The following is a 21,883-nucleotide window of genomic DNA, read 5'->3' as shown; positions in this document are numbered from 1 at the left end:
AATGCCTAAATTCTTCATGCCTTTCACAACAAAGGATGCTGGATGTCTCAGTGATCTTGGAGGCTACCCAAATCGGTCTTAGACTGTTTTGAGGCTGGTTGTGACGTGACCTACAGAGATCCTCTGCAGTAAATTACTTTTCTAAGAGGAACCCAGCAGGTTTTGCTGAAGCATCCTGCTGGGATGAAGGAGAATGAGAAGCATGCAGTGTTCAGTGATGCGCAGGAGGACCGTAAGGTGATGAGAAGCCATGCTTGTGGCACGAACAGCACAGGGCAATGTGGTGCTAGTGGGAGTGGGCACGACCAACCAGCAGATGCCTCTGGCCATTTCTGTGCCATGGTCTTTCCTAGTTGCTCCTGCACTGCTGTGAATTAATTTGGAGTAGCCTTGTGCTCTCTGTCTGATTTTGCTCAAAAGAACAAACTGGTAATTGTGTTAAACTGTTCTTGCAGACAGTGGGGAATGACAGCTTCTGTTTTTCATCTCTGTACCTTCACCATCCCAAGACCTGTGCTTCTGTGAGGACTTCTGAAGCCCTGAGAGCTGTCATCCAAATTCAATGAATTACAGTTTTAACAGTTTTCCTGCTCCTTAATGCTGTAGAAGGGTTTTCATCCTGATGGCTCTGCTCTTAGGTGCTCTGTCAGCAGTCAGCTCCATGTTCTGGCAGTGAAGCCATCCAAGGAGGTGATATGTTTCTCAGGGTGGTTTTTTTGTTTGTTTTCTGTGGGCTTGCAGGACAAAGACCACCCTTGGAAGGGAAGGACCATCTGAGACCATCCCCAGCCTCTTCCTTCAAGTTGATACTTGATGTTTTTATGTTGAAAGCACTTGGGAGTTGGTGTGTTGAAGTGCATGGTGGTTGTATTGCTGGACATTAGCAATCACCTTATCCGTTTGTTCTGAACTTATCTTACTATATCTGAATGCAAAAGCTGATCTGTCGAGTCTTCTTTGCTTTAGCTGCCTGATTCAATCATACTTAGAAAACATGTTAGTCTTATTCCAGCAACATGCTTTTGCTCTCTCTCTCAGGGTTTTTGAGTCTATCTGTGCAGAAGAAAGGGCAAAATGAGAAGGGGAGAGTGTGGGAGCTGAACCATGATTGCAAGCCAAATGGAAGTATATTTTGAGGAGGAAATTTCAGGTGGTGGGACAACAAAGAGATGGGACAGTCTCAAGTGACCTTAAGAAACCAGTAGAAAGCTACCTTTTAGGTAATTTTGGTTGAAATTTCAGGACTGTTAGGGAAAAAGCGTGAGAAATAGTGGCTGGTATGGTGGGAGTTAAGAAAGTTTTGTGAAGGAGCTTTTATAAAACAAAATAAACTCACTACCTAAGAATAAAGCTGGAACTCCATTTTACCTGTTACCATGACTGGATTTAGTTCACTCCAGTAGTGTTTTTAAGCATTATGAGAGTATAGCCTTATAGGAACGTTACGGCTATCACTGAGTTTAGATAGGACATCTACTTTCTTGCAGTATTGCTGATAGTAATAGAAACAGTGTTTTCATCATGTGTAAACCCCATGATTTTTCTAGGTTAGTGTGGAAATTGTTTCCATTGCTTCAGTGCTAGCAATACAACTATAAATTTTGTTCAGAAAATATGTCCTTGAAATACCCTTTGTTCTACCTCTTTTTTTCATGCTTAGTGTGCTCTGCTACTCTTTCTTTTCCCAATGAGCTGCTTTAGGGAAATTATGTATAAGGCTCAAGAGCACAGATATCACCATATTCTTCTTTTCCCTGTGTGCTTAGTTTCTATTGCAATGCCCAAAGCGTGTTAGGATATTATATTATTTTTCATATTGTAATTAGTTTCCCCCTGGATGGATGTGGGTTGGGGTTTTTTGTGCTCTTAGATGTAATAATCCTCTTTGTACTGAAAGTGTAGTGCAACAATTTGCAGTGTTTTGAGAAGGAATTGGAGCCTTATATCTGTTCATGTATTTGAACTTCATCCTCTGTGTTTTGCGAGAAATTACAGTGGACCCAAACCTTGGAGAGCTCTTAGGGATCCCAGCTGGAGGGTTCTTCCATGTGACCAGCCTCCTAACGCAAGCAGAATCTCCATAATCAAAAAATTGGAACTGTTCTCAGGTCTTTATGTTGGCCTCGTCCAATTCTGCCCATAAAATACTCTTTTCTGGCTAGAAATTTCCTATATGAGGTTGTTCCCTCTCTCTGCACCCAAAGGAAGCTAAGGATAATTCAAAATCACAAACCAGGTGTTAGAAACTTCTCATTATTTTGTAATGCTCATGGAGCTGAAGAGCTTTTTTCAGGATGTGTATTAGGCCTTTGGAGATAACTTCAGTGTGCTGCAGGGAGCTCTTTGAATACCTGGGCAGAGGTTTAAATAGTCTGTACTTAGTCATTTTTGTGCTTTGGAAACACAGACCGGACAAGGGCGTGGTTCTTCTGGCTGTACTCGGATGTTTTGTCTGTCTGAACAGATAGAGCCAGTGCTGGGTACTCAGAGAGCCTTGTCCATTAAATTTGGGAAAAGCAGAGGTGTTCTCCATTTTCACCAAAGGGAACCCAAACTACCTTGTTCCCTGCCAGGCTGGTTAGGGAAGGGGGAATGATTGTGTGAATAAGGGGAGAGGAGGGAGGCCGATCATGTATTTCTGTGGTTACTTACATATTGTTTCCATATGTTGAAATGTTAGTTACCAAAGGAAATTTAAGTGGTGCTGTTTTGGACCAAGAAAAACTTCTGATCTTTTCTCACCTTTGTGACAACCAACTGGTGAAATTGCTGAAGTATTCAGAAAAACACTGATCACCATCAGGGCAAAATATTAAACAGTAGTTCCTCTGAGAGACCTATATCCATGTTTCAGTTGCTGTACAATTGCCCTGACGGTCAGACTTGGTACTGAAGTGAGTAGAAGTTGAGAGAGCACAAGGGCTTTCTCTGCTTGGATGACTTATGTAGGTGCCCAAATAAGTGTTGAGAAGACTAATTTCAAGTGAGTCTTGCAAAAGGCAGCACTGGGGACAAAATTGCATTTCCCTCTGAAAGTTCAGGCTTGTTCTGGAGACTTATGGCTTGAATGTGTTGTTGAAAGTGCATTTTTAGGAAGATGCACAGCCTGATTTCTGAGGACCAAATAGGAGATGTACAGGATTTATGTAAATCTGCGGAAGGCATTGCAGTGTCCTGTGAACATATCCATCTCTGCATAAAGAGTAGAAGCTGGGATATTTAAAGCGATGCTTCTGACCTTGGGCAAGTCTTTTTTTTCTTCTTGTCTCCCACCTTCTTGTCAGTTCAGCCAGATTTTACTATCTTTTGGGGTAAAGTATACTAAATGGCACAGAGATTTATCTGGGGCATACCGGTGCTACTATATTACACATAATAGTACGCTTGGCACTTGGTTTTTGCATACCCATCTGTTTGCCCTTACTAATGCTAGCTATCAGCTGAGAGTCCAAGAGCATTTCTGCCACATCCTGGATGTTTATATCCATGAAAGAATTAGTGACGAGAAGGGAAAGGGGATGAGCTGTTGGAAAACAAGGTTTGCAATTAGTAGGTAAACCTGGAATTTTCTGAAACTCCTAGGAGATGGTCTGTGCTGCACTCAGGCACGTGCTCCTCATGCAGCAGCAGCACACAGACATGTGCAGCATGGGCAGCCTGGGTGGCTAATATTTATTGAGAATGAACAGCCTGTGAAATCGCTCTGGAAGCACTGCATTGTGGAAAGACTGTGGAGAGACCCGAGGGCAGCTGTTGGGACGATACATCACAGATGCTCCTTTGGAAATGGGTGATTTGCTGCCTGGCTTGTTTGTGGAGCATGCCCCCAGCGCTGCCCAGCCAGGACAATCACCGTGCTGGCTGCTGGTGTTGTAGCAGGATGGTGCTGACAAGTTAATGCTTCCCCTTGCAGTTCTTGCAGCAGGACCTCCAGGTGCTACCCAGTGCTGAATTGGTGAATTGAGAGTTCTGCTTAACTGCGTTATGGAAGGCCACAACGACCTGAATTTAATTGCTTCTTATCTCTCCTTAATGCTGAATTATACAATATTTATAGATCAAAACTCGGGGAAAAGGAACCATTTGAACTTCCTCAGATTTTAGTGCAGTCCAAAAATTTGCTTTGCTTCAGTAATTTAAAAAGGGTATAATAGACAGCAAACAATACTTTGCAACTGGGCATCTTATGACTTGTTAATAAAGCCTTGGCTGAACTGGAAATCAAACAATTTTTTCCTAATCCTCTTGAGATACTTGAGTTTGAGAGTTTGTGAGCCACAGCAGGTAGCTGTGATGACCTGAGCTATGATCACCAGCCTAATTGCCAGCCTGTGGTGCAGGTGCATTCTGGAATCTGTTGGCAGATGGGGTAAAATAAAAAAATGGATGTCACCATCTACAGAGGATTTGGATTTAAGCCCTAGAAGACTATCCACTTGTCATGGGTTGACATTAGACAAAATGCCAATGCACCCATGAGGGTATATTTTACCTAATGAACTACTGTGAGATGTGGTCAAGAACAGAGCAGAGCAGGCCTAATACTTGAAACAGACAGACAATTTATTATACTACATAACAATGGACAATAGAAAAGGAAAGAAAAACCCAGCCACCCAAAAGCAGAAGAGAAAACCTCCCAAAAACACTGCTTCTCCTCCCCCCAATTTCCATTCCATACATGCTCACTCAGTTGACTCCAGCACATTACCTTCATCTACTTGCTTAATCCCTCAACAACCCTGGGTTCCTAATCCAAATCATCATCCTTTAAAATTCAGACAATCCGCATTCCATCCAGGACGAGAGGAGTCTCTCTCGCACCACAGACCCCCCCCCACAGGAAACACAGGTCCACCATCCCGTGTTCCCACGTCACCCATGGCACTGCCTGGAAGAGTCTGCCAGGGTGACACCCTCCTTTCCATGTCCAGCACTCTCACTGCCGTCCATGGACCTGAACTGCAACAGGGCTCTTTTTAAGGATGTTTTGGCCAAGTACCAAAAACCAGCCATCTTCTCATTTTGGGACTCAGGTCCCCCCCATTTACCCCTGGGGCCGGGGGCTCCAAGAAGCAGGCCAGAACGTCTCTGGGTTTGAGCCAAAAACATCCACCCAAACACAGTCTTATTTATAGTCAGGAGGGTCCAGGGTCCGTCTATGGCTATCATTATGCAAGAAAAGTCCGGCCCAATAGGCCACTCCTCTTCATTCCGGCAATCGAAGGGGCTTCTTTCCATCTCACATTACCCTCTCGGTCCCAGGCTGTCCTCTCTCTTCTAAAACCACCAACTATGAGAATTCAGCATCCAGGGATAACTCTCTTCTGCCTTAGAAAGAGTTAAAAGCTTTATCTCCCACCACCAAGGTCAGGCACAGGCGATCGCAGACACTGCAGCTCTCACAAGCAGCTCCAGCTCAGCACCTTCTCTCTGTGGGGGGAGGAGAGAGATGGGACCGGGGTTGGGGAGAAGGGGGGGGAACGGGATGGGACAGGGAGGGGGACGCGGAAGGCACCTCCAAAGTTCTCCTTCCACCCCTCCATTCTAGATGGAAGCTGGACCAGCTCCACTCCAGCTCCCTCTGTTCCCCACCCCGAGGCCCACCTTGCTCAGCCAGGCCCACCTTGCTCCCCTCCCCCACCCGGCCTAGCCAGGCCTGGGCAGGGGAGAGGAGAAGACGCTCCCTCTCCGAAAGCAGAGCAGGGAAAAAAAAGAGTCCTGCTGGGAAATCCGGCTTTTAACCCCTCGTGTCCTCAGAGGCGTGTCCAACCTCTTAGTGGCCAACAAAGGTGCCAATACTCAGACCTAAGGACTGATTGGTTTGACCACTACTTCCAAAAAAACTCAGTTCCCTCCAAACCACGACACCACTATTCCCCACACTTTGTCCATGTGGCAGTCTCATACTCTGGAAGTACTAGACCTTGTTAGGTACCTCTGACTTAAACTGATGGGAGAATGGAAGTGCTCTTTTGGGGACACAGTCAAGGGAACTTTGGTTCTCTAGTTGTATCTCTCTCCTTAATGTGTTGGGATTTCTTATATGTTTAAAATTTGTATATTTTGAAATTTATATTTTTCAGTCTTCTGTTAGGTTTATCCCAAAAATAGTTCCCTCTCCTGTACAGTCCGAACAACAAGTCACTCCAAATTGTAGGGCTGTGGGAAATTCTAGAACTGTAGGTAGTTGTAATATCTTTTAAAAATCTGCTTTACAAATCCTGGCTTTTTTCCTTTTTTGGTTATTTTGATACAAGAAGGTTTTTTCTGGAAATGTTGGGTTCCTTTTGGCCATCTTGTAACTGTAACTGCACAGGAAACGTTGAGTAGGAAAGCACATTATAGATAACTAATACCTTTGCATATTTGCAGTCAATGAGTGCCACAGAAAGTCTGCAGCTGAGCTACTGGATGAAAGAATAGCTTGTTTAAAAAAAGGAAAAAAAATAAGATGAAGCATTTTACCTTTTATGGAACTGTGTTTCTCATTTATTTAGGTCATCTGTTACGGGGAGTGAGGGAACTATTACTCCTGCTATCTTCATGCTGCTTGTGATTTATTTTCAACTTAAGTATCATGCTGGCATCACACAGGACATTTACAGTTTTGAACTGAGATGCCTCTCTCCCTGCCTGGTGGTAATGCCCTATCAATTCCAAATGGCAATTAATGCTGTTTCCCCAAAATGACTTCTGCAGAAATAAAGTGTAATTGGAAAGTAGTTGCCCATTACAGTGATTTATCTTGTCAGTGACTGATTTGTTATTTAACTCTAAAACATTTTATTGATGTCTTTGGAAAGTGACTACGTGACCTAAGTAAAAATGTTAAACTTATTAATCATGGGAAGTTTTCTCTGCTGGGTTTACCATATACATAAATTATGTAGCTTGTAAAATAGGCTGTTTATTATGCTAAGAAAATACAGTGCTGTACTACAGACAGCTCATAGTTTTAGTTTTATTAGCTTTTAAAATAAAAAGTTCAGTAGATAAAAAGGTTAAGTACAAGTTACTTGGTTCATTTTTTATGGAGTCTCTTTGAAGGTAAAGATACTGGGTCCATGGTGAGTAGTACTGTAATTCATTTCCAAAACCTGAAGTTCTTATTAAGTTGCAGCTGAGAGGAGATCACCTCTTGGCCGTGAAAGCCCAATGCGTGATGGATTGCAACATTTCAGACACTTCTGAGCCTTACAGGTTCCGAAATTTTTACAAACATCTTTAGTATGAAAGAAAATGCCCTTTGTTATCCACTGGATTCATTTACATGAATCGTGGAGAGCAATATGACTAATAACACTAACTCCCTTCTTTGCTTCAGGACTAATAACTACAATATTAGTTATAATATTAGTGAGGGTTGGTTTTGAAAGCATTGACTGTGTCATGGCATTTCTCACAGAAGCAGGAAGAGTTGAAGAAAAAGATCTGGAATGTTTCTGTAGAAAGAAAAGCAAGCAAAGGAGAAGGAATACAGCTCTACTTGTGATGAATACCTTGAGATGCCAGAAATGAGCAAAGGGACATAGTAGATCCCAGGAGGAAGAGTGCCTGTATTGTGGAGGAGGACCTGAAGGGCAGGGTCTTCCTCATGTCTCTGCTCTCCAAGACAGTGTTAAGCTATGAGCAAAGAGGAGTCATCTCAACTTTAAATCAATTTTCTCCTCAACTGTAGCCTTTTCTAGATCTAAGAGGGAAAGATGAGCTCAAACAAATTAATTTTGTACATAGCAGTCCTTTGTGCAAATCTCTCCTTTGCAATTCATCCTCCTCATGATAGAAATAATGAACCTTTTTAGCAGAAATTCCATCATAAAAAAAACAGAGCAAAGTTCTTGATTAAAAGCAAACCCCATGGTGGCAAAATCACTGCATCTTTCCATGCTGTAAGAGTTACTCCCAACACTTCGCTTGCTGCATTGCAATAAGAATGAACATCATACCATACCAGAGTAAGATTTCTTTGATTTCCATGTCTGATCTGAAAACAGGCAGAAACCTTGGCTGTATCAAATTCGTATTTATTACCTGTTTATATTTTCCATTGCTGGAGGATCTGAACAATTTATTAACAACACTGTCCACATCCCCTTTCTCCTGCAAGTTCCATGTGTCACTGCAAGTGATAAAAAGATGCTCTGATTTAGGTCTTGAAGACACATGTGTGTGTTAATATCCTGTTGAATAAAAGTGCAGCTCTGTAGAACTCCATCTAATTTCCTTCTATGTGCAATGCCCAAGATATTCATTATATGATCTCATTTCATTTTATTACCTTACTCATTTTAATTTTTATTTTATTCATAACAAAAACATAGGATAAGCAGAAAAGATGAAGATCAAATACAAGACTGCCAACAGATAAAGAACTTTGTCACATTAAATAGGAAATTTCATGCTATTAATATTCAATCACACAGGAAGCAGGTAGGGTGAGTCGGTCAGGGGGAAAGAAATCAAAAAGATGTGAGCACCAGGCTTGGAAAAGATTCTTCTTCCTGGAAACAAAGTCTGAGTCATGTGATTGTCCTTTAAGCAACAACGTAGCTGGGAATGATGAAATTTACTGGCATGTATCTTCACTATGGAAATCCTTTGTCCTTTTTGTTAACTGGGATAACAGTCGAATAAACCTTTCACTTTTTAAGAAACAAATGCCTGAGGAATTTCGTCTCCTGGCTTCCTCCTGCAGATCTGGGAGAGTGGAGTGTTGGCTGGACAAGGTTCACAAACTGCCCTGTCTCATTCTTTGCCCATAAATAATGTTCCATAAGGAATGTCCTCTCTGCAAGGTCTGCATATGAAACTGCCAGCTAATACTTTGTCCAAACAAGTGCTGATCTGTGATATAAGTGGGGAAGCCAAGCTGTATCCCAGCTTGAACATCAATATTGGGATGGGCCTGGAGCAGGGGGTGGCTGGTTTTTGTCTCACGGAAAGCTGTGAATGTCTAATGAGAAAGTAAATTGTTATGGTTTTGCATCACATAGAGCATTTGTGAGCTGGACAGTGTTGACGTGAAGTAAGCCTCCAGATTCCTGCTTCTCTCTGAGTTGTGATGGGATCCTTGAGCACAAAATTCATGGAGATTTGGCTGTGACAAGAAAGACTAAAACATATTATTACTCACATATCTGCATTTAGTGACACTTGCAGAGATTTTTGAGAGGAGGCCCTTAAGCCTTAATCTCCAAATATACATTTTGTGCAGTAACCACTAAAACTAAGGAATTTCAGAGTTTTTTAAGTAGCATTGGCTTATTTGTTGAATTCACAACTGTTGCTCAAGATGTTGGAGGGGGTTACTGATGTAACCCTCTTGCTGTTTTGGTTTCTGGCATTTCATATTGGCAGATCATGGCTGAGAAGGTCTTTTCTTGTTGTCTGTCTGTAATGTGTTTGCGAGGTTTTGCCTCATCAGGGTCTCCCCAGAACTGATGCTCCCTGTTCTGTGGGACTCCTTACGGTCACCTTGTCAGCAGTGGGTGGTCCTGGCCTGACTGACTGGGTTTGAAGGAACTCTTGGCTGTGTTTGAAGGAACTCTTGCCCGTGTGCCGTCTTTGGTAAGACCACTGAAGTCAAAGTCAAGCAGTAGTTGCAAGGCAGGGTGTCAGTGAAAGGCTGAAGGACATTGAGATGGGTGCTTTTTGCAGACTATTTGACATGCTGTAATCCACTTTTGTACTTTAGTAGTTCATTTCATTAGCTTGGTACTCCCTGTCTAAATATAAAAAATGCATGCTGAAAAATCGATTACTGTCACTTGTCACTGTGCCTATTTACCCTGCCTCAAGTGCCTGGGGATAATTGGCACCAGTGGAAAAGTTTAGCAGCCTCCAACTGTCAGCAAGGTTGCAAAGGCACGGAATAGGCATTCCTATCATGACATTGGCACATCAGCTTTGTGGGGGTTTTGAAGGAGGGTTTGGAGGGGTGTTTCCCATTGCATGCTAATTCTTGCTCGGAAAAACCTCCCCTCAGTTCCCCTAAATTTCTCTCTGGGACAGACCATCCCTTTTTTCCCAGCTCTGCAAACCTGTCTGAAACAGCTTTCTGTGAAAGTCAGTTCAAAGAGCTGGAAGTGCTTAGGGAAAAAGCCTTCTTGGAGCTGATACTCTGAAATAAATCTGTATGTGTAAGTTTTCCAGTTGGTTTCTCAGCTTGCACTTGGACTAAAGTTTGAATGGAGTCCCAGGAAGTTTTGTGAGGGGAGGTAAACCCTGTGAGCCTGTGCTTCTTGGGGGTACTTGAATTTTACTACATCCTTTCTAGTTGAAGATGTGGCTTTTAGAATAACTCCTGGCACAGATTATAATCTCTATATAGAGTGCCCTGTTTTAATCTTTCTAATCTATAATATTTTCAGCCTCTGTATATTGATTGATTTATTTTTTTCTTTGGGGATGTTAAGAATAATAACCAGAATGAAAATCTTAGTATAGGGCATCTCTGCTGAATTGATATGGTTTTTTATTCTTAGTTAATCAGCGGTAAGTCTCAGGGTGTCAGTGGGTGGTCCTGCAGCATCAATAATCATCAGTTATTACAGCTCTGTGGACCAAACATTGAAGTCCTGCAGTTGCTTTTGATGGAGCAGCTGAGCTTTTTGCCCTGTCATTTTGAATGATATTCCATAATAGTGTTTAATGTGATGTTAACTTTCAACAGGAGCATGACTAAACACTAGAAATGGGATTTTTTGACATTTGTCTGTTGTTCATTATGGTTGATGTGCAGTTTGTCATCCTTTTTAAGTAACACTGCATCTAGCACAGATAACATGCTTGGAACATAATGAGCTGTCAAAAGATTATAGCTGCAGAAAGGTCAAATAATCACTTAAACATGGTTAAAAATAATTCTTAAAAATGCTGTTGGGCTGCTTCTTATTACATTTAGTTAAAATATTTAAAGAAAGCCCCTAACTCTCATAGTTCTATTTTCCTGAGATAAATATAACAGACATAGATAACACAGAGAAAGAGGAAAACCTCTTATGTTTTAGCAACGTTTTAGAGAAATAAAGCTAAGCACCCTGACTTGACAGGGAAGCACTCTCTGTACATATTTTGCAAGCGTGTTTGTCTCTCAGTGCAAATTAATTACTAATTGCCTGTTATGTGACGGGTTGAAATTAGCTCTTTCTTTCTTATCGTAGCTTGAGACATCTTTGCCTCCTACTTCTTAAGGAGGTCAAGGCTTCAACCTCCTCTGGAATTCCAAATGAGATTTGTCAGTCAGGCGTGGCAAAATCTAATCTCATCCAGAGAAAAAGAAAAAAACAGACCAGAAAATGATCTGATTTTCTGATTTCATGGCCAAGGTTACACCGGAAAGTGGCATTTAAAGCCCGTAACTAAGGTGGCATGCCAAACTAAGCACTAATAACAGAGCAACCGTGTGGAAAGATATCGCTTTAACAATTTTACAGTTGCTAAGTGTGAAAATTGTAGTGTGGGCAAGCTCCTGGAATCTGTGGCAATTGGTTCAAAGAGCTGGAATTGATGCTTAGTGAGAAAACACTCTCAAGCCCCTGTAACTCTTAAACACTGATGAGGTCGGCTTCTGCTTTTGCTGTTCAAACGTAAGGCTGAACAGCTTCATTAAAGAGATTTTTTTTTTTCTCTAAGAATAAAGAAAATAGCAACAACACCGCATAGTGTTGGTTGGTGACTTGATAAGATGGTGTTATCAATGTGATCTTGTGCCTTACAGACCTGAAAAAAAAAAAGATTAGGTGGCCGCACTTAAAAGATGCTGTATTTTTTCTTGTTCTAAGTGCTTTTCTGCTTTTGCTTCTCAGACACACATGTTTCCCATGCACGTGCACAGGTGCATGGCCCCCTCCCTGAGCTATGCCTGTGCACAGCTTTATTCTCTGAAAATACCTTGCTGATGCAATACATGAGGCACTCTTCATACATGTCCCTGCGATGGGAACTGTGAGGTGATGTGTATTGGGAAGCATTGAAGGAGCAGATTGAAAGGAAGCATATGTTCATGTTCCTGACATTATCTCTGGGCTGATTTGCACTAGAGGTAGAGAGACACCTTGGAGGAATAATCTGTTGAATGAGTTTGTACGTCAAAGGCTGACTATTATCTAGCCAGATATAAAATGAGCCAAAGGCCACTGCATGTCTTCTATAAATCATCAGCCAGCCTTCCAATCCCAGCACAGTGAAGCACTCATACCATGGATGTAGCGGGGACTCCAATCCCCCCTGTAAAACTGTTGTCAGACCTCCCTTCCCTGGCAGCAGTGGTGGCACTTGCCATCTTATGCAGCAAATGCACAGGGACCATCCCAGGCACCTGTGCAGCGACAGACCCACCCCACCAGAGATGGCCATGGTGCTGCAGCAGCAGGAGGCTTTGCTGGGACTGCAGGAGCTTTGCAGAGCTTGTGACAGCCCTGCAGAGAAACACGCCTGTAAGAGCTGTCTACAGCATGAGGAGATGATCTTGCCTCCTGTGGCTCCAGGGAGAGCCTGAACTTGGCTGAAGGCAGTCTGGGACAAGCTGCAGCTGTGCTGTTGGTTAACGGGCTGTCTCTGGAAGGTTCTGGACAGAAACTGCTGTCAATATTAAGCAGGTGCCCAGAAGTTCTGGTGACAGGAGTCCTTTCTGTGAGCAGGAGAAGCCTGAGATGATGCCTCCTCCTGGCTGATGCAGTACCAGCACCTTTGCAGCTGAGGTCATTTGAGTGCCTAAATGAGGCTGCAGGGATCAAGCTCTAGGAAGCTGTTACTAAAGGTTGTAGCTCCTAATCAGCTGGCATTAGTGAGGCTTGGGAAATTACCCCAGTTGCTCCTGAGTTGGGGGTGGGAATGTTAAGCCTTATCTATTTGAAAGCATATTTATAACCTGCCACTGAATGGTATGTCCTGGCCTGTGTGGAGCACACCTAGGGACCTCTTCAGGACCAGTGTATGTTTTGTGAAGACTTTGTCACTATGTTTTCTCCCCTCTGTATTTCCACCATTTTAAGCCTCAAGGTTCTGTGTGTCCTTTTCTCTTAGCTAGTTTTAACTCTTGCCTTCTAAAAGTGAAGATTCCTGTGTGATAGCACTGGAGAGGCAAAATGTGTTGGGGGTTGGGTGGGCTGCAGTAAGCTATTTTTGCACAAATTTCTTGTCTCTCTTCATGTTGTTGTCAGCATGTCATGTTCCCAGCAGCTGAAGTCTAAAGCAGCTTATATTTAACACTCTCCAGAGAGAGAGACTGGAGCCTGGCATGCTCATGTGGAGCTGGTCTTTCAAGGACAATCCATTTGTGCCACGGGCTGCCTGATGCAGGTGATGAGCATTTGGGTGGCTGAAACCCTGGTGTGCTGGGTGGGAGTGAACAAATGCTCCAGCACAGGCTTCTGCCATGGCTGCAGAGCCTGGCAGCAAGGACCAGGAGATGGCTGGCTTGGCCTAAAGGTTATGAGTTAGTATTTCTCTTCTAGATGGAGCAAGAAATATTAGAAAGCAGAGGACTGAGGAGCAGAGAGGACTTCCACTGTTGTCGTGCTAGTCCTTGTCTGCCATAAGCACTAAGTCATATAATCCTGTCCATAAACTCATTTTAGCATTTTTGTTGCACCACCTGCTCCAAATAAACTGGAGGTATGGTTTAAACTCATTTGGAAACAAAAAGCTGAAGTTTAGACTTTCTCCATATGGAGACTCCTCGGGAAATGAAGGAAAATCAAGGCAAATGCTGATTCAGCTCTCTCTGTAGATCCCTGTATCACCAGCCTCTCCATTTTGGAAGAATTATGAACCATAATTGTGAACCATGAATTCATAGTTATGAACCACTGCCAGCATGCTGAAAGGTTGAAGATTTTTACAGAGAAATTGTGCATGTGCAGAACTTAGGCCTCTGCTCTTGGAGGCCATGTCACCTGCTTGTAATGGGAAAAATAAAGCGGTCTCACAGTGTGCCTTTGCGGGCCATTCCTACCAGCTCCTCCAGGCATGCTGAGGCTTTCTAAACAGACTGGGAAAGACAGAGAAAAGCTCTCTTAGAGAAAAACAGCCTGAGCAGCTTCTGATATGAGGAGCGTCAGCATCCTTCTGCCTGCAACCATGATGTAGCAAGGCATTGGGTCATGGTTGGGATTTTTGGGGTTCAGTATGGAATGGGGGACTGGCTTTGGGGTTCTTCAGCTCCTTTTTTTTTTTTTTCTTTTTTAAACCCAACACAGGGTTATTGATAGTATTTGCAATGACAGTGTATTGTAGTTGTAATCTATGACAACATTGGATGTAGACTTGTCAAATCCTCCACATTTATATTCTTAAACACAAAAATTGTTTAGAGTTGGCTCAGCCTAAAGATGCTACAAAGGCTGTTGATGTTTCTGTACATTTCACAAGTAGGTTGTCTGACTGCATTCTTAAAACCACATCCACCAGCACATACTGCAAGCTTTTTTCTGGTTCCTAGATTGCACTATATGTATTTACCAATGTAACTTTGGTTTATAAAACATTTTATAAACTTCAACGCTTCATTCACGTGGTTTACTGCGTCACTCATGTTTCTTGCAGACAGAGATGTTTGGACTCCTGCCTGTGTACTTCCTGAAGGAATGCATGTGACCTCATACATCCAAAGTGACACATGGGGAATAATTCTGGGATTATCAGTAACAGAGAGCAAGAATTGCTTACATTTCTACCTGACCTGTTGGGGTCCGGGGGGAGGAGAGCTGGGGGTGGTTATCACCATACTCAGTGATTCAATCTGTCTCATGCCTGAGTCTGAGATGTCACTGCAGGCTGACTGCTGGTGTCTCTGTGGGTGGCAAGGCAGCTGTTAAAGGCCATGGTTTTATATCTTTATTCACCTTCCAAACAATAAGGAAGGGTGAAATGGGAAGTAAATGACTGGAGCAGAAAACATCTCCAGCCTTGGAAGAAATCAAGAGTCCACTGGATTCAGCCCTTACATGGCTGGAGAGGGGTGGAGGAAATGATGCAATTTCTGGAAGACATTATTTCACTGTCAATAGGTTTTGACAAAAGGAAGGCGCCCAGGCTGCCCACTTCCTTCTCCAGCACAGCCCCTCCTCAGGTCTGGACGTGGGTTTCCAGCCAGGCAAGGTAGTTCCTCTAGGTTGACTCCTCTTCTGAACTGATGGCTAATCTTCTGAATAATGAGCCTCTGGTTTTTTTTAGAAACCTTCAAATGATGAAGGATTAGCTCCTAAACAACCTAGGGAAGCAGCATCTGGTGTGTCTATTAAGCCATATGCACTCAAATTCAATATAGCAACAGAAAAAGACAGGGTGAACATTAATTAAGAAGTCCACTGATAATAAGAACTGACTCCTGTAGAGATCATCTGTAGCTGAAATGTGGTTTGATTGTAGAAAAAAAAAAAAAAAGGAGGAGATAAACTGAATTGGCAGAAGCTGAACTTTGAATATCCTTGAAAAAAACCCACCAAAACAGCCCACAAAAAAAAGCCCCTACCAAAATATCCCAGCACATTTGGGCTGTGGATGGATATGTGTTTAGCTATGTGTGTGTTGTGAAGCTATCTGGTATGTATTTAAGATATGACCTCTGAATAATGTTTCATAACTAGGGAAGGAGATGAAGATCTGAATACAGATACCTGGTTGGTAGACAGGTATTGTGCAGAGGTGCTCTGCAGGTGTGCTGTGGATTTAGTACTGTGGATAGAAGAGAGCGGTTTCTCTTGACCCTGGACCTGAGGTCAAGACCTGGTGGATTCCTGTCTTGGCGTACATTCTGTTCTCTAGGCCATTTCTGCAGGCCCAGCTGGAAGGAAAGTTCTCTGGACTAAGGGAGAAAAACCTACCAGTCTCAGTTTAGATCACCTTGGATAACAAAGGGAGTGAACTTCATTAACAGGCTTGCGCAAAAATAAAAAATCATTAATTTGCCCTAGTACCTGCTGCAGTTTGATGGCCAGTTGTAGCAGAGTCAGTGGGAGGATGTTGTGCTTTTTGTGAAGAAAAAAGGTTAATTTATGCTTTGTAAGCTGTTCTTATGATCTAACTTTGTTTCAGTCCTTGTCTCATTCTCCCTTCTGATCTGTTCCCCAGAGGAATTTTGACCAAAAGTCCCAGATGCTGCTATAACTTAGCCTAAAGAGGCAGCCATGTTGCTGATTGGGAAGAAATGTAACTAAATGTTTTGAGGATACGTGAAGTACATGCATCATCAGCAAGGCTTAATGCTGCAGACATAGTTGTTACAGTAACTACTAACTGTTTTCCATTAATGTTTCTGAATGGAATTAGAACCTTTTAAAATTCTTTTCATAACTTTTACTAAGATAACCTTTTGCAGAATAAAAATACCTCAACTTTGGACAAGAAGTGGAAATTATTTAAACAGGTTAATTATCTAGCAGTTCATAGAGGAAAGAAAAAAATAGCTTCCTGGGTAAAGTTTTTAGCAACCATAATTATAGGTGCATCAGGCTGCTTTGCTGTAAAGGAATCCAGTGAGTGAATAACTCGAGTGTGTCCATGTTCCCCCAGTGCCCCTTGTCCCTCTTCGCAAAATAAACTCATGGGTTTTAGTAACTGTTTAATAAAAGTCTTGCAATTTTACAGATATGTAGGACACCATTTATGCCTTTTCCATTTACCATTTATGCCTTTTCCACTCATGGGAAGCCCTTCTGTGCTCAGTAGGTCTTTTTTCCCATGTGTTGCATCATGAAAAATTGCTGGTCTGAGTTTCTCGTCGCAGCAGAACCAGGAATAAAAAGCAGGAAACAAAACCTTCAAAACCTTCTCCTCTTCCAGCACAATGAGATACAGAAAGATGTAACTAACCTCTTGAATGGGAAAGGAGTGGTATCTGTTGCGTATTTTTTAACATGTGCATATGTATGTACACTTGTGCATATGTGTGGGTATTCTGATTTTCAAAGGGAGGAATCCTGAAGGTGAAATCAACACTGGGAAAAAAATAGAACAGGGTGGGATTTTTTTGGTTTTTTTCTCTTCCATTAGACTAGCTGAGTCTGTCTTAACAAAAATCTTAATTATGAGAGCTTAAGTTTGAAAGGGATGCTTTTGCTTTTTGGAGTCAGCATAGTGTACCAGACTACTCCGATCTCAACTCAAAGAGAAACAAAGCAGAGAAAAAATAAAAATGTTTTTAAATAGTCCCTGCATGAAAATGCTTCAACAGCTTTCCCTTGGACACCAAAGATACCACCAATGCGCATTTCTGGTGGCAAAGGGGTCAGTTTTTCCATCCCATGGCAGAGAGCAATTGCTGCTCTCATGTTCATGGGAATAGCTGCTCACACCTTCCCACATGTGAACAGCATCAAAGGAGTTTGTGATAGTAAGTAAAATCATCACTGTCTCCTGATGCTTGGAGATGTGCAGGATGCATGCAAACTGCAGCTTACTGCAAACTGCAGGCGTGTCTGCAGTCTCCTGAAAGGTAAATGTTTTTGTTTCAAAGGCAGAGTTGTCCTGAAAGCAGAGTATGCTAAAGGCCAGGAGGTCTGACCTACTCAGCAGTACCCTGTTCAGTGTGATACAGGTGTACATTGGCATTCAGACTGGGAGCAGAGCTACATAGGCTCAAGGGACTAAGCCAGCCTTTCTCACTGCATTGCACTCATGGGAGCTGGCCAAAAACTTATGTCTTGGATTTGTTTGCTTTGGTTTATTGTCTCTGTCTTGTCTCTCCCTGGTGTACAGCTGTTAAAAAGCACAGCCCTTCCAGGTGCTGGAGAAGTCAGGAGGAACCTGCAGGTGGTGCTTCAGACTGACATGGATGCAGCAGAACCATGCAATGAACCCAGAATGACTCATACTTAGCTGGCAGTGGCCGCTGCCTTGCCAGGCTCGGCAGCACTGCCTGATGATGTGAGCTAACAACTTACAGACTGCTGATTGTCATTGTTGTCATTATTAATCTTATTTCAGATTTTGTGATTTCCATTGCCACAAGTGTCCCTTGCCATTTCACTTGCAGAAATTATTGGAATAGATAGTTTCGGAAGGATTTTGCCTTCGCTTCCAGTAATAGGCTCAAATATACAAAAATAGTCCTCCTGCACTGTAGAGAAACACACTCCTAGCACTGTGCTGGAGTTGCCAAGGACAAATCTCTGCATGACTTTTCCCTGCCCAGAAGGCTTATTTATTAGTCAGGTAAGTGGATTTGCCTTGAAAACATCCAGCAAATTCAACTGTTGATGGTTTTAAATTCCATGAAGCAAATCCATGCATCTACAGGAGGACTCTCCTGCTTCATTCACCTGGAAGCAAGGTTGAAAGATTAAAAAGGGTCAGAAATGTATTTGACATCTGTGGCACAAACACGCTCCAATCTTCATCTTGGGGGAGGGAGGGCCTCTAGGTAATGGGATTTGGGAAGTTTCTGTCCTCTTTAAGACCTTGTTAGGTGATGTGATTGCCTTGCCACCTAGTAGCACACCAATAATGAGACTTTTGATGGCTGTCACTCAGCAGGGAAGTGAATGAAGTCAGATGATGGTGATAAATTGCTTGCCATGTTGGCTGCAGAAGGGGTTAGGACAGGGCAATTGTCTGCCTGAAGCAATGTGGAGCAGGTGCACTCACACCTTTGCTCAGTAATGGGAAGTGCATTATATTAGACCTAATCTGCGCATGCATGTGAGAGCGAGTGCTGCAAGGTATTGCAGGGTTATTATTGTAATAGAATCCTTAAAAAGCAGGGTAAAAAAGCTAGGTAGGAAGCAGAAATATCTTAATTTGTCTGACAAGGCCAGTAGAGTTCTAGAGAACAGCACTGCCAGCAAGTTCCTGGCCCTACGTTCTTTTTCATCTCTGCTTATTTTTTTTCCCTAGTTTTCTCTTTGGAAAGTTCTTTTGGCTCTCTCCAGCAAAAACTTCACACCTTTTCATCATGAATTTTATTCTCTTTCACTGTGGGGGTTTTTCTGCTGTCTGCAGTGGTGCCTTGCCCGTGAGTACCATAGCTGACTTTTGTCCTGGTGACATTGAGGGTAGGCATGCTGAGCATTGTTGCTCAGGATAGGATGATGCTCCAGGGGAAAACATCAAGGAAAAGGTATTCCCCTAAGGATGTAAAGTGCACATAGTGCAGAAAAGCTTACCAGGGATGGTTCCAAAAAACGATGCAACTATGTAAAGAAAATACATCCAGATCTTTTCAGTGGGAATTATTCTTGGGGCTGGAGTTGGAGGATCAGCTAAACTTTTCCTGACTGGATCTCTCTTATCACAGGATTGTGTTTACTTCCTTGTCATTGCTGGACAAATTAAGGAACAGGCTGTTTCCCGTGTTGCTGAGATACCACAAGTGGGGTCTTCAAGCTGCATCCATACCACTCTCAGGATGAGTACTCCTTGCTTTGGGTGTTGGCTGTAGCGCAAAGAATGTAAATATTCAGTTCTTTTCAATTCGGTTTTGAGCAGAATTAATCCTGAGTCAATCCAAGTTGCAGTGCAAGCCTTAAACTAGCAAATCACCTTCCAGGCTTTCATGCTGACTCCTTAGAAGTAGCCGCTCAGCTGTCTGTATTGCTGTACAGCTGCGCACATCTGACTAATTCTGTTTTCCTTATTAAGCCCTTATTGGTTGTTTTGAATTTTTAGAGTTAGATTTCCAAGAGAAGCAAATTAAAGTTAGGTTTCTAAACCTATATCCAGATGCATAAGTGAAAGATGTGGAGTAAAACCTCTGTCTCATTGAAGGTAATGGTGAGGCTTTAACCATTCCTGGTTTTCCAAGAGCATTTATTAAGTCTCCAGGAAAGACTAGGCGCTTACACTTACCGCACAAGACAAAACCCCACACACATTTCTTGCTTAAGTGTAGGGCTTTTCAAAACAGTTAGTGGTACTGGGAGTGATTTGAACATTGCTCACCAAATCGTTAAAGATTGGGCTTTTAAGAGTGTACACAAAGGACTTTGGAAAACCCAGTTCTGGCCTTGAAAGTTTTTACCTAGAATCTTGCTAGAGTAGATTATTGTTTGCAAAGGATGCTAAGTATTTGCTAAATTGGGACCTTTTTTGTTTTCAGAGGCCAAACGATTCCATTTTCTGGCTAGAAGGGAATGACCTCTGGTAGCAGCCCAGTAACATCCCCTCCCTGAATCAAAAGTGATCCAGAGAAATTTGCTGGATTTGGTTATGGCAAATAAAAAGCTTGCTTAAGCAGTATCCTTGATTAAATTTGAATTTGTAGCATGGGATTAAAAAAATGTTTCTCTTCATAAGGGGGATATTTGATGAATCAATTCTCTGTGCTGGTGGTTGACAGAGGCTTTATACAGAGTGCATGCTTGGGAATTTAGTCTGGGCACAAACACAGATGCAAAACTTCTGCCCAGCAGCAGAAATTTCTTTCATGAAATCATTGCAGGAACATCTATGTGCTCTCATATCTCAATGCAAATCCTTGCATAGAAAAGAGGTGACAAAGACAATTCTTCCCCCCAAGGTTGCTTTAAAGAAATATTAATTCCTCCTAAAGCTAGAGGCAAATAATGGAGAGGATGAAAAGGGAAGGGAGAGGCTAGGTGGGAGTCTGAGATCCAAATGTTGTGTTGAGCTGAAGGCACTCTTAAAACATAAAGCCATGAAACCCACTGGTAAACCGTCACTGTCCTAATAACAGATATTGTCACCATGCAACAAAAACAAAAGGATTTTGTTTGCATATGTCTGGCTAGGACCCTCACTTGCTTGCAGCCCCTCAATTTCTCAGTTCCTCTGAATGCCCGTGGGTTGGATCCTGGTTTTGGGGCTCACCAGGGGCTGTGGGGTGCCGGGACTCAGGCACAGAGCCCTGGTCTGCACTTAGTGCTGTGTATCTCTTGAGATGTACCTTGTGGTAATCATTAGATCCAGTAACACAGTCACACAGTCAGGATTTTAAAAATGATTTCTGAATTAGAAATTGCAGTGAATTTTTCTTTAAAGCAGGTGTTTTTATAGTGTGAGAAGATGTAGCTGGAGCAGCAACACAAAATCTTCCCGTGCTTGTAGACCAGCACGATTTCCCATGCATATGGATGAAAAGAGAGGAACTATTTGTATTTTCCCCAAAAGACTCTACCAATGTCTGACATGCTACCGCAGGTCTTCCAGCAGAATAACAAAGAAAACAATAGTTTTCCTCTGTGGTCTCATCGACTCTCTTTAGGAGTTCTGTCTTGGTATTAACAAGTAAACAACGTTTGCTTCTGCTAGATTGCCTTATGCTACAGAGATAAAATAAAATTACCAGGAAGGGAAGGTTTTATAAATGAGTTACTGGGGTTTTTTTTTTTCCCTTTCTGAAAACAACCCAAACCAAATGCTGCCAACCGAAAGGAGCAAGGGGAGAAGTCACTGAAGGAGGAGTTGATTAGATATATATTTATTGCATTTGTAGGAGTACATTATTGCTGATTCAATGAAATAAGAAAATTGTTTAGGCTTGCCTGAATGAGCATTACTTTATCTAATCAACCTTTTCTAAATTGGTCTTAATGTACTTCTATAAATACATTATTTCCAAACCCCAGGTTGTGTGGGCAGTATCAATTCTGCTCTGGCACTGAAATATGCCCGCCCTTTCATTCTATGTTGGAAACATTATACTTTTCCCCACACGAACCCCAGAAAGAGAGGTTTGGAAATTGGTTGGAAGGATAATGGATTATGTGTAGCAGAGAGGAATGGGTTATTTAGTGGTGGGATGCCAGCTTCTCTATAGGCAGGCTGCTGAGTACAAGCCTGGGCTGCTGTATGTGTAGGACTGATTTTGGTAACCTTCTGGTAGTTTTCTTACATCCTTCAGGCCAAGAGGACTTGGCATGCTTGTGCCCACAAGGTCTCTGGAATAATTTTCTTTTCCTGAGGCATGGGAAGCCAAAAT

General features: G+C 42.5%; 1 protein-coding gene and 1 long non-coding RNA gene across 9 annotated transcripts in view; one reads left to right on the top strand and one right to left on the bottom strand.

The window, feature by feature from the left end:
- Nucleotides 1-21,883, top strand: part of EPHA5 (EPH receptor A5) — a 196,147-nt gene that overhangs the window by 69,523 nt on the left and 104,741 nt on the right. The gene's annotated exons all lie outside the window — the stretch shown is intronic.
- Nucleotides 4,543-5,704, bottom strand: LOC134563997 (uncharacterized). The gene is made up of 2 exons (XR_010083449.1): nucleotides 5,608-5,704; nucleotides 4,543-5,331 (listed from the first exon to the last, which is right to left on the bottom strand). It is a non-coding gene; the product is annotated as an uncharacterized LOC134563997 (long non-coding RNA).

Source organism: Prinia subflava, chromosome Z (assembly GCF_021018805.1).
Source record: "Prinia subflava isolate CZ2003 ecotype Zambia chromosome Z, Cam_Psub_1.2, whole genome shotgun sequence".
NCBI lineage: Eukaryota > Metazoa > Chordata > Aves > Passeriformes > Cisticolidae > Prinia > Prinia subflava.
Note: the sequence above shows the minus strand (reverse complement) of the source record. Positions and strands in the feature narration are given on the sequence as shown.